At 46.3% G+C, this 14,519-nt stretch overlaps 1 protein-coding gene across 6 annotated transcripts in view; it reads right to left on the bottom strand.

Annotated features, from left to right (window-relative positions):
- The window catches only part of DPF3 (double PHD fingers 3), a 274,103-nt gene that overhangs the window by 97,594 nt on the left and 161,990 nt on the right, over positions 1 to 14,519 (bottom strand). The window lies entirely within an intron of this gene.

The raw sequence follows: 14,519 nt of genomic DNA, 5'->3' as shown, positions 1-14,519 counted from the left end.
TCTCTGGAAAACGGGGATGATCATGAGAGCACACTTACTGCACAGCTGTAAGGCTATGTGAGAGAATACATATAAGTGGTGCTGGGAAAACTGGACAGCTACATGTAAAAGTATGAGATTAGAACACTCCCTAACACCACATGCAAAAATAAGCTCAAAATGGATTAAAGACCTAAATGTAAGGCCAGAAACTATCAAACTCTTAGAGAAAAACATAGGCAGAACACTCTATGACATAAATCACAGGAAGATCCTTTTTGACCCACCTCCTAGAGAAATGGAAATAAAAACAAAAATAAACAAATGGGACCTAATGAAACTTCATAGTTTCTGCACAGCAAAGGAAACTATAAACAAGACGAAAAGACAACCCTCAGAATGGGAGAAAATATTTGCAAATGAAGCAAATGACAAAGGATTAATCTCCAAAATTTACAAGCAGCTCATGCAGCTCAGTATCAAAAAAACAAACAACCCAATCCCAAAATGGGCAGAAGACCTAAATAGACATTTCTCCAAAGAAGATATACAGATTGCCAACAAACACATGAAAGAATGCTCAACGTCATTAATCATTAGAGAAATGCAAATCAAAACTACAATGAGATATCATCTCACACCGGTCAGAATGGCCGTCATCAAAAAATCTAGAAACAATAAACGCTGGAGAGGGTGTGAAGAAAAGGGAACACTCTTGCACTGTTGGTGACAATGTAAATTGATACAGCCACTATGGAGAACAGTATGGAGGTTCCTTTAAAAACTACAAATAGAACTACCATACGACCCAGCAATCCCACTACTGGGCATATACCCTGAGAAAACCATAATTCAAAAAGAGTCATGTACCAAAATGTTCATTGCAGCTCTATTTACAATAGCCAAGACATGGAAGCAACGTAAGTGTTCATCAACAGATGAATGGATAAAGAAGATGTGGCACATATATACAATGGAATATTACTCAGCCATAAAAAGAACGAAACTGAGTTATTTGTAGTGAGGTGGATGGACCTAGAGTCTGTCATACAGAGTGAAGTAAGTCAGAAGGAGAAAAACAAATACTGTATGCTAACACATATATATGGAATCTAAGAAAGAAAAAAAAAAGGTCATGAAGAACCTAGGGGTAAGATGGGAATAAAGACACAGACCTACTAGAGCATGGCCTTGAGGATGTGGGGAGGGGGAAGGGGAAGCTGTGATGAAGTGAGAGAGTGGCAGGGACATATATACACTACCAAACGTAAAATAGATAGCTAGTGGGAAAGCCGCATAGCACAGGAAGATCAGCTCTGTGCTTTGTGACCACCTAGAGGGGTGGGAGGGAGGGAGACGCAAGAGGGAAGAGGTATGGGAACATATGTATACATATAACTGATTCACTTTATTATAAAGCAGAAACTAACACACCATTGTAAAGCAATTATACTCCAATAAAGATGTTAAAAAAAAAAAGAGACAATACATTGAAAATAGTGCAGGGCTCACAGTAAGCCTCAGCCATTGTCAGCTGCTATTGTCAACACTGTGGATCCGCAAAGGGAATAAACCCTAAAGGGAAGGGGGTGGGGAGGACTAGTAGTTTCTCCTCTGAAGTCTGCGGTGATGGAGTTGCAAGGAAAAGAATGTTGGGAAAGATACATTCTGAAAATAAAGTATTAGAACCATCTGCTATCCCTTTATCATGTCAGCAATCTCACTCCCCACTCTTGTGCAGAACCAGACTGAGCCCCAAGACAGCAGAAGCATTCAGAGAGTGATGCGCCCCCATCCTCCCACTCCAGTCTCCCTCCCCAGGGCAAGCTCCTTGGCGTCATGCTCCCCTGAAGCCATCACCCCTGGGACCAGGCACAGGCCTGTGCACAGCCTCAGGTCCTTCTTTTCACCTTGGCAGCATGCACCTGGATTGTGTGTTCCAGGCACCACGCACGCACGTGGAGAGGAATGGCTGTGACAATGAGGAAGGTCCAGCTTGCCTTCCCCTCTCTCCTTCCCCCTGGGGCAGATCCATCTGTCAAGCTGCAGAATTAGTGCATGCCCGCTTCCCAATCCAGAGCTGCATTCACCAGGCAGGACCTCCTGTCTGGAGTTATGAATACCTTCAGTGCCACCCCAGAATATTTACAACATGCCTCTGCCACCCCACTCCAACCCTATACCGCTCACTCCTTATGAGGATTGGGGAGGAAGCGGAGAAGGGGAAGGAGGGAGGAACGATCGGGGCAGTTTGTGTGAACAAAGCCGGCTGCAGCAGACAGCAGAATCCTTCCTGCCAGGGAGAAGCGGCTGCCTTCCCCACTGATAACTTAATGACTCTGGCACATTTTCATCAGCCCAACTTGGAGCACGCAGTGGGTATCTGAGCCAGTGGTTTCCGAGAGCCTGAAAGCAGCGACTGAAAGCAATTACAGAATGAGCATCCAAGAGACAAAGCCCGGGCCTTGGGAGTCACCGGGCCACATCTCTTTCCCAGCTCTGCCCTGTGGCACTTACACACAGCCCTGAGGACACCACTTCCCTTTCTCTGCAGCTTGACTTCCTCTTCTGTAAAATCGACCCAACAGTGCCTGTCACCCGCCGATGCCTCCAAGGCATCATACTTACAGACTATCAGGCAGGCACACATTCTTAACGTTGAATCTCACAACAGCTCAGGAGGTAGGGATTATCATCCCATTTTACAGAGCAGGAAACTGAGTCTGGGGGGCATTGAAACAATTCACTAAAGGGCAGAGTCGGGACTTGAACTCAGGTCTGTCTGACTTTGAAGCACACAGAATCAAAGATGTGCTAGTCATTCTCCATTCTTCACCACCCCTCCCAGTGCCTGGAGCTGACCTCGATGGCCTCTTGCCCTCTGCTTCCGGTGGAGTTTGGCCATCGGGAGGCACTGGCAGGAGAACGGAGGGTGAGAAGAGAGGAGGTGGGGATCTGTGCCTTGCCCACCCCACTTGGGCTACCCTCCCTCCCAGATTCAGCTACCCCTGGGAGCCAATGTCCTCCCTGCTCCCTGGAACTCAGGATGGGGAGGGCTCCCCGTCTCCCTTGTTGCTACCTTTATCCTGCCCACACCTCCACAATCACTCTGACTTCAAATTCTCTGCCATTCAGCCCATCTAAGGTTGAAACTTATGTCCCGCTGGAGCCAAGACAAATACAAACAAGGGCCATTTTGACAGGAGAATCATAGCCTACCAGACCAGTTCAGATGTTTGGGGACCTCCACACCTTCCTGAAAACCCTCGGTCTTCTCTCTGCAGAACCATCAAGGCGGGTGGGGGACCGTCTATACCAATCCCCTGGGTGGGAGGAAGCCCCAAGTGAGAAAAGCCCTGCTGTGAATGAGCTTGGGACAAAACCCAGGGAACACTGCAGAAAGCCACTAGCTCAGACTTGTGTACTCAGGGTGGGGTGTTAATCCCTACAACTATGTTAAATGCCTAGGCTTTTTCAAGAGCCAATGATGGCTCCACAAAGCTCAAGCGATAAAAGTGGTGGCTTCACAAACAGCCCAGGTCCTGCAACATTTAGGCACCAAGAAGCTCCTCTTGGACAAGCACAGGTGGGCTTCCCTCCCCACCCCTTCTCGAGCTAGAGGCCAGCAGCGTGGGTGGCCCTCTGCAGACCTGGCGTCTGGCCCTCGCTCTGATACTAACCCAACTGTGCATCCTTAGACAAATCCCACAGCTTTCTGGACTTGGTTTCCCTATCTGTAAAATATGGCAGTTGCATCAGACCATCTCTAAGTCCTTCCATTCTAACACTGCACAACGCTTTGTTTCTCTGGGTCCTCTGAGGACTGTGTGCCTCCTGAAGCAATTATTCCCTCAACTGTGACAGAAAAATGATGTAGATTCCCAGCCACAGGATCCACCCAGGGGCTGCCTACGCCCTTCTCCCCACCCCACCAAGCCAGGTCGCCAGATGCCCTTCTGTGGCTTCATGTCTTCTTCCAGGCCACCCTTGATGCTTATTTTAAGCTGAATTCTTCTGGACAGAAACACAGGGGCTGGAGTAGGGGTGGGGTGTAATATCCTGATTTTTCAAAGCCACATTCCTCGGGGCCTGGCACTGACCCATATATTAGGAGTGAGCCCACAGCCAAGATCTATCAAATGCCAGTGATCCACAAGTCCTGTGTCTTCATCAAGGGAGGGTGTTCTGCGTATTTTAGGAATTTACTGTATGTGAACGTGACTACATGTTTTTTTTTTTTTTAAAAAAAACAAAACAGGAAGAACAGAGATAGGCAACAAGGTTTCATTTCAAAATACTCTATAACCTGATTCTGGATCCCCCGCAGAGAAATGCAGAAACTTCCAAAACCAAAGCATTAAATGTGTTCGCAGAACTCTTTCCTTCTCTGTTGAGAAGCAGGGTAACATAATTCTGGTGAACTCTGGGGTCAGTTGTCCTACGTCAGCTAATTGGTTGTGTGACCTTGGGCAAGTTACTTAACCTCTCCAAACCTCAGTTTCCTTGTCTGTAAAATGGGGATAATAATAGTTTTATACCTCGTGTGGGTATTGTGAGAACTGAATGAGTCCATCCTTGTAAAGTACTTAGCACACTGCCTGGCACACAACAAATGTTCAACCAACAGTAGCTATTTCTGATCATTCAGTTCACTCTCAGAATGCTTACCTGGTCTCTGACAATGCCAGCAGCCAGAGCACAAAACACCACTGGGGACTCAAGTGTGAAATAAGTACCCTTTCTTGAATTAGTAGAAAATAAATAAATATTTATTGAGCATATTTATGAACCAGGCAGTGAACTAATTATTTTTACACACGGTCTCATTTCACCCTCTTGAAAACCCTCTAAGGTCGATCTTGTTGTCCTCACTTGACAGAAAAAGAAACTGAGGCTCAGAGAGGTTTTTGTGATTTGTCCTAGGTCGTGGCTAGGGAGTGTTGTAGCCAAGACTCAAATCCTGGGCTTCTGATTCAAGAGCCATCTTCTTCGGGCCACCATCCCTTATAGAGATGGTGTCTTTGATTCCTTATTCTAGTGAAATCATACATTAGCATGTCCTTAATTCACTTAAAGAGTCAAATATCATTCTTTTTTTAATCTTCATGGAAAATAATTTAAATAATAAATATTACTGTCAACATTTCTGGAGAAGATAAACAGAGAAAGGCAAAAAAATCAGATGCAATATCATACAGTATGGTAGCCTCCAAACATTCGGGAATCTGGCCAGTGTGCTCTCTTTGAGGATCTCTGGGTGAATATCTGACATAAAGGCTCCTTCAGATGCTTGATTTGTGAGGCCTGACCTACCAAGTGCGTCTCAATGACCCTTCCCTGAAGCAGGCCCCCATCCACCTGCAACATCGGTATAAGATCCTCACGAACTTTGGGGAAACAAATGTATACTAGCATATTTTAGACATTTCTGCCTGGATGTCCTGCCATTTCCACAAACCCATATGTCAAAGTTTCATCACTTCCCCAAATTACCTCCTCCTCCTCCAGAATATTCCAGTTAAGCCTCCCTCATGTCTCCATTACTCAAGCTCAAGACTTAAAGAGTCACTGTTGCCACCTCCCTCTCTCTTGTACCCCATATCCTGTCTGTCCTCTGCCAGGTTCTGTGGATTTTTCTTTCACAAAGTCTTACTTGTTTGCCCCATCCAATTTGTTCCTGCTGTCACCACTGTCCAGACTTCATGTCTTCTCCTTCCTGACTAGAAAAGGCTCCTCTTAGCCACAGGCTGCAGGCTCTCTCCCCTGAACACCTAATCCTCAAGATTAACCATTCCAGAGATGTCTCCAGGATCATCCATGATTCACCATTGACTATACAGGCCAAGCTCTAAGCAGCTCGGTCTTGTGTTCCCAGCGTCCTTATCCAGCTCTGTGCCCCCCAATCTCCCTACCCAAAACACTCTGCTTCAGCCACGCTAGTCTATCTTCTGTCCTGGTCTGTGCATCCCACATTCAACATTTTGGGAGCAACCACTGTGCTGGGTCTGGGATGCAAGTTGAATATGACACGGTCTCTGCCCTCAGAAGGCTCACAGTCCAGCTTGAAGAATGGACAAATAGACAACCTGTTATCATACTATGTGAGAGGTAGCCTGTGCAGAGTTATGTACAAGGTAAGGTAGATTCCAGGAAGAGATGAGTGACTGGTGGGGGTATAGGGAGATTGCAGGGGAGAGAGAGAGAGAGAGAGAGAGAGAGAGAGAGAGAGAGAGAGATTGCTAACTGGGATCGAGTCCTGGCTCTGCCACTTATTCACTGGGTGACCTCAGGAAAGTTAATTAACCCCTTTTCTCCGCAGAATCCTTATCTGTTGGATGGAGATGATCATGCCATCTATCTCCTGGTATTTTTCAAGGATTAAAAAATTAATATAGATGAAACCTAACATTCCAGGCCCATACTATAAATCAACAAACTTTTGCCATTACTGTTATTACCTCTGGCTGATTCTCACATACTCCTCCTTCCCTGGAGACTTCCGTCAATTCAATACACCCTCACTGAGGACCTGCTTGGCATCCTAGGGAAGCACCCTCTGACATACCGGTCCCCAGCCCCAGACCACTCCCTCCCCTGGATTCCTGCAGTGCTCACTGCCTACTCAATGAAAACTGCTTGTGTTACCTCCTCCCGGGATATCAGCCTTATCTTGCCAACTATATTGGCGACAGAGGAAATAAGGAAAAGGCAAGGGTGGAAGAAACAGTCATTAAGCACATACCATGTGCAAACATTTTAATATATATGATCACATGTAGCTTTCCTAACCGTGTACATCCCCACTCCACATCTCAGGACAATGGACACTCCCAGCAGCAAGATAATTTTCTCGAAAAATTCTGGATAGCAAGCTAACATGTGGCAGGGCCACTATCTGACCTCAGGCTTCTCACTCCAAAGTCAGAGCACCTCCTTTGTGCAGCTCTTGCTAACCCACTTCCCTGACCCCCCACCAGGACTTGAAATAAGAGAAATCAAAGGCTGTGCACCAGGCACTTTGACCTCACAGTTCTGCTTCTAGGAAATAATAAAAGCATTATGCAAAGATATAGCTGCAATATTGTTTTTAATAGTGAACAAATTTTAAACTGTCTAAACATCCAACAAGTGGAACAATGATGGAGCTAACTGGGGCATGGCCATATCATGGAACACCATATAGCCTTAAAAATGTTGTCATGAAAATGTCCTTATTGACATGGAAGGATGGTCCTCATGTGTTGTTGAGTAGGGGGGATGGGTTAAAGTGGTATGTATCATTTATTGGGGGGAGGGTATAGTAGACAGAGACAGCGAGAACCCTAAAATAGGATACAACAAAACAAAATGGAAATTGCCTCTGAAGAGTAAGATTATGGGTGATTTTTATTTTTCCCTTTATGCTTATCTGTAATTTCCGATTTTTCCACAATGAACATATACTGTTTCTGACTGGTTAAGAAAGTAATTCACGAGGGTGTGCACATAGGTATAAAACAAACTTACGATTACCAAAGGGGAAGGGGGGAGGGATAAATTAGGACTATGGGATTAACAGATACACACTAGCATATATAAAATAGATAAACAACAAGGATTTACTGTATGGCACAGGGAACTATATTCAGTATCTTGTAATAACCTATGATGGAAAACAATTGAAAAAAAGAACATATATATATATATATATATAAAACTGAGTCACTTTGCTGTACATGTGAAACTAACCCAATACTGTAAATTACCTATACTTCAATTAAATAAATAAATAAATAAATAAATAAAAGAGGGTGTGAGTTACAGCCCAGAAAAGGCAAACCTAGGTTTGGTGGTCAATGGGCAAGGTTCTTGAGAGAGCTAGAGGGTATGAGGGCATGAATGAGAAATTTCAGCCTCTCCCCAGCCCTGTCTCCTACCAGCCCTGCCTCCTACCAGCCCTGCTGGGGCAACCTGCAACCTGTGTCCATGAAGCAAGGACATTTAAATATTTAAACAGACCCAGCTTTGCAGGAACAAATGCACTCAGTCTCCAGGGATCAATCCCATGCCACAGGCCCTGCTCCACAAATCAAGTTTCTGGGGCATGGAGCCTTTCCCACCCCTCTCCCGCCGCACCCCACGCAAGAACCTGCAAGATAATAGCAGCAACAACTGAAGGATGAGGCCGGCTTCCCTTCAGCGGCAAGGGCAGCCAGCCTGAAGGCCGCGTTATTGGCTTTTACCACTGCAGCTCGAAGCTAAAATCACGTGAGCCTTAGAGAATGGGGGACCTTAATGCCCTCAAAAATTTTTTTAATAAGACTGCAGTAGTCACCTGATTCTTCCTGGGCACTCAGGTATAGGGGAAGCCAGAGTGATTTTAAGGAGGTTGAGGTCAAGCAGAGTTTCTAGAACGCCTTGGGAGCAACTGTGCCTGCCCCATGCGCCAATCCAGGCTGCTCTCGGCCCTGCGGGGTGGTCTCCTGATATCCCACAGCCCAGCATCCTGTCTCTCAGGAAAAGAGTCTCATTGTTAAGTTGAGAAGAAAGGAGCCCATGGCGCGGGGGGGACGGCTGATTGAGGAGGTCTAGAGACTCAAGAAAGGAGCTCCCCATCATTGACAAATGAGGAAAGTGGTGCCATAGCCACTGAGGGGTGGAACCAAGACTATACCCCCAGACCCTGCTTCTTGCCCCAATACATTCTCCCTGGGGTATACACCACCCAGAAGAGCAGGGAGGGACGCAGATCCTATTCTGACACTGCCCCAACTGGACAGAGTTACACCCCACCAGATTTCTAGAAGGGAGGAAACACTGTGAAGTCACAGGCCACACAATCGAAAATACACGTCTGTGGGATGAGGGTAGCAGAGGACAAAGTTCTTGCTGATATGGAGGCTGAGTTGAGAGGTATCACTCCTGATGTGTGAATACCTGACATGACTCAGAGGTGAGTCAAGTTCCCAGGAGGGCTTCAATCACGTCTATTTGCCTTTTGTCACTAAGCTACCCTAATGACCCAGTTAGGGGTGGGAGGCAGAGTGATTTTAATAGATTTAAATTTTAAAGGCTCAGAATTATGTAAACTATTCCATTCCACTTCAGCTATAATTACTGCCTGACTCCAGCCTACCAACCTGACACCTGGAAGCCATCTGTCAACAGTAGCCAGGGCTTCACCTCATAAATAAAAAATAAAAATAATGAGCAAGCGCTCATTCATTCACAGTTAAAGCATGTTTTTCCTCAGCTCTTAGGACAGCCAAACTCCATACTGGTTTGGAGGAGGGCACATTTAGCCAGAGGTTTGTGCAGAGATGTCCCGGGGTGTATCAGCTCTGGAGTTGGAGAAATGAGGATTCATATTCCTGCTTTAGCATTAACCAGCTGTGTGATCTCGGACAAGTCCCCTCACCCCTCTGAGCCTGCTTCTTCTGCGTCAAGTCAGGTCACTTGTCCCTGCCTCTCCAGGTTATTGTGGGGATTTACAGAAATAATGTATATAAAATGCTTACCACAGTGCTCTGCACATGTAAGTACCCATTAGCAGGCGTTATCACCGTAATCAGAAAAAGCTGGGAGCAAAAGACAAGTGTTGGCAAGGATGTGGGGAAGTTGGAGCCCTCGTGCGCTGCTGGTGGGAATGATAAATGATGCAGCTGCTATGGAGAGCAGTATGGAGGTTCCTCAAAGAATTAAGACTAGAACTACCATCTGATCCAGCAATCCCACATCTGGGTATTTATCCAAAAGAGTTGAAATCAAGATCTCAAAGAGATATTAACACTCCTATGTTCATTGCAGCGTTATTCCCACTAGCCAAGACGTGGAAACAACCTAAATGCCCATCAGTGAATGAATGGATAAAGAAAATGTGGTATACACATACAATGGAATATTAGTCATCCTTTAAAAGGAATATTGCATTATTCAATACACAATCACACGGATGAACCTCAAGAACATTATGCTAAGTGAAATAAGCCAGTCCTAGAAAGACAAATACTGCGTGAGTCCACCTATATGAGTTGTCTAAAGTAGACAAATTCATAGCATCGAAGACTGGAATGGTGGTTGCCAGGGGCTAGTGGGGAGGGGGTGATAGGAAATTGCTAACCAACAAGCATAAAGTTTCCATCAAGCAGGATGAGCAAGCTCTAGAGATCTTCTGTACAACAATGTACCCCTACTGAACAACATATATTGTGCACTTAAAAATTTAAGAGGGTAGGTCTCAGGTTAAGTGTTCTTTCTACAATGTAATGTCATTTTTTTTAAAGAAAAAATTGGGAAAGGAAAAAAAAAAAAAACTTCACAAATCACTTCCATTGTGCCCCGCAGAAGGGCAAATGGGTGCTTTGTTCCTCCCTAAATGGCTGAAGCTTAGAGACAAAATGTTCTCCTTCTCCCTGAACATCACCCCATCACCACCATCTTCTTTCCTATGATGCTCCTTGAACAAAGAAAATAGAAAAGTGAGTCTCTCATCAGGAGTCTGCCCCAGTGATGCTAACAGAAAATCCAGGGCTGGGAACAGTTAGGAAGAGAAGTGGCAAACTCTTGAAATTATTTTCAAAATATCTCAGTAGCCCAAACCCAAGGATTTCTTTCATATGTCTATCCCCAGTTATCATCTCACCTATAAAAGGGAGGTAATTACATTATTAGGATTTAAAGCCATTAAGTAAACTGAAGTCAAGTGCTGGGTTGCTGAATTGTATTTCAGACTACAGAGTCTTATATCAATGTTGAAAGAACAGGGAAGGAAAGATTCTAAAGAGACCAACAAAAACAGCAATGCAAGCTGGTGGCACTCTGCCTGGAGAATTCCTGGAGATTCCAGAACTTCCAGATGCAAAAAACAGGAAATAATAAAAGGGCTGATCAGTCGGAGGCCAGAAGCCTTCGAATTTGAATGCAGTAGACCAGCATTCTCAAAAATCAGTATTCATAATTATCGCCTGAGAAGCTCTCAAAATGCAGATTCCTAGGCCTGCTCCCAGTGATTCTGACTTAGGAGCTCTGGTGTGAGGCCCAAGAACCCACATTTTAATAAACACCTTGGTTATCTCTGCACAGGTGGTCCAGGTCCACACTTGACCAGCGCCAACAGCCTTTCCTACAAAGTCACACGTAGGTGCTTTGCTGTAGGGAACGAACACTTTCCCTTTGGCAAGAGGTTGAAAGGGAAGAAACAGAACTTTAATCCTGAAGCTGGGTAAACTTTCAAGATAATTAATAGAGATTGGTTACTTGCTGGAAAATGAAGTATTCATCTACACACACACCATGGATTGGGTAAAAAATAAATTATGTTCAGATGATTTTAATATTTCTCTGAGACGGAATAAATCCAAGGGCTGAGTGAAAGGTAACAAGCAAACTATCCATCACCTGAAGTTAGCAGCTAAGATAATATTTCAACCACCCACCTTGAAAGGGAAGCTTGGACCGAGAACAGAGCAGGACCACTATATAGGAATATACACCAGGAATGGTTAAATACAATCACATCTGAAAAATAGCTACAGCTACTCCACAGAAACCCGGAAAGAGGTGGTGGGGTCCAAGGTGGCCTAATATTTTCATAAATAACTCGAAAGATGGAGTGGGGATTATGCAAATCAATCCATAGAAAATACAAAAATGGCAGGGATTGTGAATCTGTGGTGAATGAAATTTAACTACTGGGCAATGTCTTTAAATTTGCCTTTATTGAATCTTGCATATTGAAGTCACATATTATTGTATTTCTTTATGGAGACTCAATAGGGCCAAATGCAGAGTGATTTATGGAAGTAGGAATAAACAAATGTAGAAGTAGAAAAGAGCACACACCTGGAGAGGCATTGGCCCAGGGGTCAGGACAGGCACCGGGTGGGAAGTGTTTGAGATGGTGCACTGTGCAATGCGGTGGCCAATTACTTCTATTCTCTACAGATGTAGGTGGTGTTAAAAGCCGATGTGTAAAATAAACAAGGAAATGTGTCTGTTACTCTTTGAACCACTTGGCCTGGGTGCTACTTCCAATGAGAGTGCTGAGCTTAAATTAAACCTGGAAGAGAATTCAGAGCGGGCCATAATCGCAGAAATTATGGGATGCGTCCCTACGTAAACCAAGAATACAAGGGGATGTTAAGAGGGCCTCCAGCATAGACGAAATCCTGAAGGTGCCTATTTGTTGGGAAAAGATGCACAAAAGCTAAGCGGGCCTGTAGGAGAGAAAAATTTCATCTCCTATTAAGGAAAAAACAATCATTCAAAGCACAGTTGGAATCATGGAAGAAAGGGCAGCTTATGGTAACCATCCCTGGGGACATTCAAGGAGTTGACAAGACACCTCTCTACTTAGGATGCATTAGAGATTATTAAAAGCATTCCTTGCTCAGCTTGGGGGGTGGGAGGTGGGCCTTGTGACCTCTCCAAAGGTCATTCGTATCCCAAAGGATCACATGTCTGAAGGGCACCAGATAAAAATAAAGTCTATTAATCACTGAGCTGCCACACAATTTCCTAAGAGAGCCAGGATAGAGACGGGCGTGCCACGGTGGACCTTGTCCCGCCGAGGGGGGGAGAAAGCAGGCGGCGCCTGTGTGGGCAGAGCCAAGACATCAGCCCCTGAGACTTTTCATCTGCCACCAGGCCTGCAATCAGGCCTCCCAAGCTCCACAGGGTAAACAGGAGGAGGAAGAGAATCCGTGGGGAGGGGAACAGGAAACAGCAAATGGCACTGAGAGCCCTAAACAAAGCCACAGGAGCTCGGGGGAGAGGGGGTGAGCCAGGCCAGACAGGGACACCCACAAGGGCGCTTCGTGGATTTAATACTAAGGAGGCAAAGGCAGGGAAGACAGGAACCGAGGGGAGGGTAGAGAAGGGCGCACGGGTGTGTCTGGGATTATTTCCGGCTGAGAACCCAATGAAAGCTGGAGAGAGAGCGTGAAAGGTAATCCCACTATCTGCGGTAGCAGAAAATCACCTAAGAAAATACAGCTTTTTGAAAGAGGAATGGAGTGGCAATGCCCCAGTTCCAAAGCAGCTCTTGGCCTTCTGGATAGCTGGGCTGCTCTGGCCAGACACAGCTGGAAAGCCTGCCCCCTGGGGGTCTGAAGGACCCTTCCCAGCCCAGAATCAGTCTCCCGAGGGCTAGCATGCTTGGGCTTTTACATGCTTGGGCTTTTATACATCAGAACAAAACTGAACCCCATCCAGGAAGCAAGACCCAGGCGGAAGCAGGCACCTCCTGGTATTGCCGAGAGACATCAGACCCATGCCCTGCTCCCTCCTCATCCTGAACCGGCCTCGCCTTGGGATGGAGATGTTACCTGCAGGAGTCGTCTCAGGAATGTCATCTGCACGGTGTATTAAGCAGCCAAGTGGGGGTCATGGAGTTTGAGTTCTTCTAGCAAAATGTTCTCCAACCAGCTGTCACCCCACCGGGCACAGAACAACTTTTTGAAATCAAAAGAGGCCAGTGAAGAGGGAGGAAAAGGGCACCACCCCCCATGTACTCCGTGTGCCCCATTTTCCCCTGGGTCTCTCCCACTTTCACAGAGACTGCAGACACTGGCAAGCCGGGCAGGACACCCGAGGAACCACTGTGCCCGGGCCCTGCCTCAGCGGTTCCACTGCCATCCTCACTGCAGCTCCTTCTCGCCCACAGCGGAGCTCTGCTTCCTCAGAGAGGAGAAGGTGGGAAGGGAAGATGGTCAGGGAGAGAGGTTTCAAGGGCTGCCCTTGCCATGGGGCGAGCAGATGGCAGCCGATATGGTGAGAAGATAACTAGGGAAAGGATTTTTTTTTTTTTTTTTTTTTTTTGGCTGTACCACACAGCATGCTAGTTTCCTGGCATGCGGGAGTTCCCCGACCAGGGATTGAACCCAGGCCCCCTGCCGTGGAAGGTGGAGTCTTAACCACTGGACCACCAGGGAAGTCCCTAAGGCAAGGCTTTTAAATCCACCCCTCCAGTGCTCTGATAGGTGAGAAAGTCAAAAGCTCTCTCAAGCTGACAGCAATCCCTCGGGAAAGCTGCAGGTCTCTGGAGGTCCACCCGCTGCCACCACCACCCCCACCCCCACCCCACCCCACCCCGCTGCTCTGTCCCTCGGCCCCTCCCCTGCTCTGTCTGCAGACCCTAAACCCAGGAGCCGGGCAGTCGCTTGTCCAAAGATGTTTCAGAAGCAAGCAAGAGAAGCTGGAGATGGATTGAGAGCCATTTATTAAACTAAGTCATGGTCAGAGAAAGATTCATAACCTGCCCCACCTAGGACAGGAAAGCGAAAAAGAGAAAGGAAGTTAAAGCGAAACAAATGAAAAGCCACAGGAGCCAAGTACCTTTGTTGGAGGCTTTTGAGTTATGCTTTTGTTTGAATTCTCTGAAACAGAGAAAGAAATAAGAGGATGAACCTTAAGGAGACAGAGAGTGAAAGAGAGAGAGCCGGAGGAAAGCCATGAAGGAGGGCACTGCAGGGAGAGGAGCACGGGGCGGGGAGGCCTCCGGGCTTGCTTCTCCCTCCTGCAAGCCACACCAGGGCCTGGAGCAGCAACGAGAGGAGGTCAGG

The sequence above is a fragment of the Kogia breviceps genome, chromosome 3 (genome assembly GCF_026419965.1).
Source record: "Kogia breviceps isolate mKogBre1 chromosome 3, mKogBre1 haplotype 1, whole genome shotgun sequence".
Taxonomy (NCBI): domain Eukaryota; kingdom Metazoa; phylum Chordata; class Mammalia; order Artiodactyla; family Physeteridae; genus Kogia; species Kogia breviceps.
This window is presented reverse-complemented; position numbering and strand designations above follow the sequence as displayed.